The 3,948-nt window shown below is 35.2% G+C and overlaps 1 pseudogene; it reads left to right on the forward strand.

Moving 5' to 3' along the window:
• The first annotated feature begins 223 nt into the window (after window positions 1-223).
• LOC123611100 lies at window positions 224-970 on the forward strand (annotated as a pseudogene).
• Window positions 971-3,948: the final 2,978 nt, after the last annotated feature.

Genomic DNA, 3,948 nt, shown 5'->3' on the forward strand with positions numbered 1-3,948 from the left:
AAAGCCAGTTGGGAAAGAGGCACCAGCATGATACATTTTAGGCTGATCAAGTGTTTGAAAAAAATTTAAAAGAACCATTTGCTAGGGGAACCTTGCTGGCTCAGTAGAGCATGCACCTGTTGATCTCAGGGTTGTAGTTCAAGTCCCACATTGGGTGTAGGTAGGGTTAGTTAAAAAAAAAATACTTCTTTGTCGTCGCACCTAGAAGATGGTACACTGCTTTAGGATGAAGCTGAACATCTCTTCCCCAGCTGCTGGCTGCCAGAAACTCATTGAAGTGGATGATGAATGCAAACTCCGTACCTTTTATGAGAAGCATATGGCCACAGAAGGTGCTGCTGTTGCTCTGGGTGAAGAATGGAAGTGTTACATGGTCCGAACCAGTGGTGGCAATAGCAGACAAGGCTTCCACATGAAGCAGGGAGTCTTGACCCATGGCCTTTTCCACCTGCTGCTGAGAAGGGGCATTCCTGCTACAGACTAAGAAGGACTGAGGGAAAGAAAGCACAGATCTGTATGAGGTTGTGGATGCCAATCTCAGTGTTCTCAATTTGGTCATTGTTAGAAAGGGGGAGAAGGATATTCCTGGACTCATGGATACTACTGTGCCTTGTTGCCTGGGCCCAAAAGAGCTAGCAGAATCCACAGACTTTTCATTCTCTCTAGAGAAGATGATGTCTTCTGATATGTTGTGAGAGAGCCCTAAACAAAGAAGATAAGAGCAAGAGTGCCCAAGGTTTAGTGTCTTGTTGTTCCTCTATCACAAATATCAGTGTTGCTCTGAAAAAAAAAAAAAAAAAAAAAGCAGTGTACTAAGAAAAAATAAGGAAGGGGCTGCAGAATATGTGAAACTTTTGATGAAGACAATGAAGGGGACCCAAAAAAAAAAAAAGACAAATAGATTGCCAAGAGACAGAGACTATCCTCTCTGAGAGATTCTATCTCTGAGCCTGAGTCCAGTCAAAAATGAGCTTTTCTAAGAGTAATAAATAAGATCAGACATCCAAAAAGAAAAAGAAAAGAAAAATGTAAAAGTCAGTTGAAACTCTGAAGCTGGATTTTTAAATAACTTTTCAGTATTCCATGACTCTTCAAAAGTCTTTTAATATGGGCTTTTAATATAGTCTTTTAATATCAAAACCCCTGTTTGATAATCACTACTTTGGAAATGCTCTAAAACCCTACTTATCAATATATTTAAGAGAAGGTTGCCTATTCAGCTATAATACGAAAGGAGCAAGTAAATTTTCTCATCTTATTATCCAAGACTATTGGTTTAAACATGGAAAGGATAGTGGTAGGGAATGAGGTAGGGAGGGAATATGGATAATTAAGAAGATCATTGGTTACATTGAAGACTTTCAGGTTTAATTTTCTTATGAGAAATACCATCTCAGTTAACCAAAATTCTTTATTTTGAAACCTAAATCTAAAAAGCGGTTGTAAGGGCATCTGGGTGGCTCAGTCGGTTAAGCGGCCGACTTCGGCTCAGGTCACAATCTCGCGGTCAGTGAGTTCAAGCCCCGCGTCGGGCTCTGTGCTGACAGCTCAGAGCCTGGAGTCTGTTTCAGATTCTGTGTCTCTCTCTCTCTGACCCTCCCCCGTTCATGCTCTGTCTGTCTGTCTGTCTCAAAAATAAATAAACGTTAAAAAATAAATAAATAAATAAAAAATAAAAATCGGTTGTAATTAGTAAAATACTATTTTCCTTTCCTTTTTGAATGCTCTTTGTATGTATTTTCTCTAGGGTTTCATGGAGAAAGATAGCAGTGAACTGAGGCAGAATTTGAATTTTTCTTATGTCTGTTGGCTTTAATAACATCAATTGTTACGACAGATGGCATAATTTTTAACTGGTGGGAGATACTTAGGAACTCCAAAATATTACTAAGAAATTTAACACTGCCATAGTTTTTGTTCAACCTACACTGAGATTGATTTGTATTTTATCATAAAGTCTGAAGCTATAGTTTTTTTGTGTATCAGTGAATTTCCTCTATCAGTGAATTTCCCTTCTACTGATAGCTTGCTAAAGATTTTTCTATCATGATTAGGTAATTGAATCTGCACCTATATGTTTTTCCTGCACCTATTGAGATGAACTTATTTTTAAAAAATTTATTCTAACATGGTGAATTATGTTGATTTTTGAATGTTAAATTAACCTTGCATTCCTAATATAAAACCTACTTGCTCATGATGTATTATCCTTTGTATATATTGATGGATTCAACTTACATTTTGGTAAAGTCTTGTGTGTCTATGTTTATGAGGGATATAAGTCAGTAAATTTCTTATAATGTCTTTTTCAGTGTTATAATACCAAGATTATATTAACCTAGTAAAATAGGTTCTGTTTGCTGAAAAGTTTCTGTATGCTTGGTGATATTTCCTATTTATTTTATTTACTTTATCCTTTATAAATGTTTGATGATAGAATTGATGATATCAACTGGGCTGGGATATTTATTTGTGAAAATTTTTAAAAATATATTTTTATTCAATTTCAAACATACAGATAATTTGAAAGAAAAGTATCAGCATTTCCCAGATACCTTTTACCCAGATTTACTAAGTGTTTACATTTTGTCTCACTTTATCATATATATAAATTGAGATTGTTTTATGTGAACCATGTGAGAGTAAGTTGTAGGCACAGTGTCTTTTTCCCTAAATATTTCAGTGTGTGTTTCCTGAGAACAAGGACATTCTCTTACAAAAGTTGCAGTTGTCAAAATCAGAAAACTTGACAATGATGCAGTATTGTTATCTAATCCATAGTCTGTACTCAAATTTTGTCAATTGTTCCGGTAATGTTTTATATGCATTTTTTTTTCTATTCCAGGATTAAATCATGCATTGCATTTATTTTTATGTTCCATTAGTTTTCATAAATTGGGGAAAGTTCCTCCTCTTTTCTTTGCTTACTTGACCTTGATATTTTTGAAGAGTACCAGTTATTGCTATTAGGTTTGTTTCATCTTTTATCATGATTAGATTCAGGTACATATTCTTGCCCGTAGTATCAGTAAAGAGATATTATGTTGTTCTCAGTGTATATCAGGAGGTGTATGATGCTGGTTTGTCCTAATATTATTGTTGACTTTGATCAAATAATTAAGGTGGAATTGGCCAGGTTCTTTCCCGCAAAGTTAGTAATTTTCCCCTTGTAACTTATGGGAAACATTTTTGAGACCATGTAAATTTGCAGTTCCTCGCCAAAATTTTACCTATTAGTTTTGACCATCATAGATGCTTTTCTAACTTCATCTATGCTATATTTATTAGTTACCATTTTACTATAAAGAAGTACATTTCCATTAATTAGAGTCTTCTATAGCCTCAGATTCTTATTTCACTTAATGAGTTGGACCCATTATATTATTATTTATCTTGATGCTTATTTTCCTAGATTTTGTTCTATATTTGAAAATAATCAAGAGTAGTTCATTTTTCCAGGGATAAGATAAAGAAATGGTTATGCCAGTTGAAAAAGAGTCATCATTGAAGAAGTAGGCTTCCTCATGATCCTAGAATTTCTAACTTTCCTAAGGTCAATAATAAACTATCAAGAACACTTTAGCATATAAGGGAAAATCTGTGCACAGATTATTAGTCCACAGTAGTTCACATATTCATATTTGTTATGACATAAGTTGACATTTAAGTGAAATTTTTCTTTTACATTTTTTTCTTCACCAAAATAGTCTAAGTTTCTATAAAAAAATTTTTTTTAATCTTTATTTTTGAGAGAGACAGAGAGACAGAGGGGGAGACAGAGGCAAGCGGGGGAGGAACAGAGAGAGAGGGAGACACAGAATCTGAAGCAGGCTCCAGGCTCTTGTCTGTCAGCACAGAGCCTGATGCAGGGCTCAGTCATAACCGGAGTTGACTGCAAGGTCATAACCGGAGTTGAAGTCAGAAGCTTAACCAACTGAGCCACCCAGG

Source organism: Leopardus geoffroyi, chromosome A1, assembly GCF_018350155.1.
Source record: "Leopardus geoffroyi isolate Oge1 chromosome A1, O.geoffroyi_Oge1_pat1.0, whole genome shotgun sequence".
Classification (NCBI taxonomy): domain Eukaryota; kingdom Metazoa; phylum Chordata; class Mammalia; order Carnivora; family Felidae; genus Leopardus; species Leopardus geoffroyi.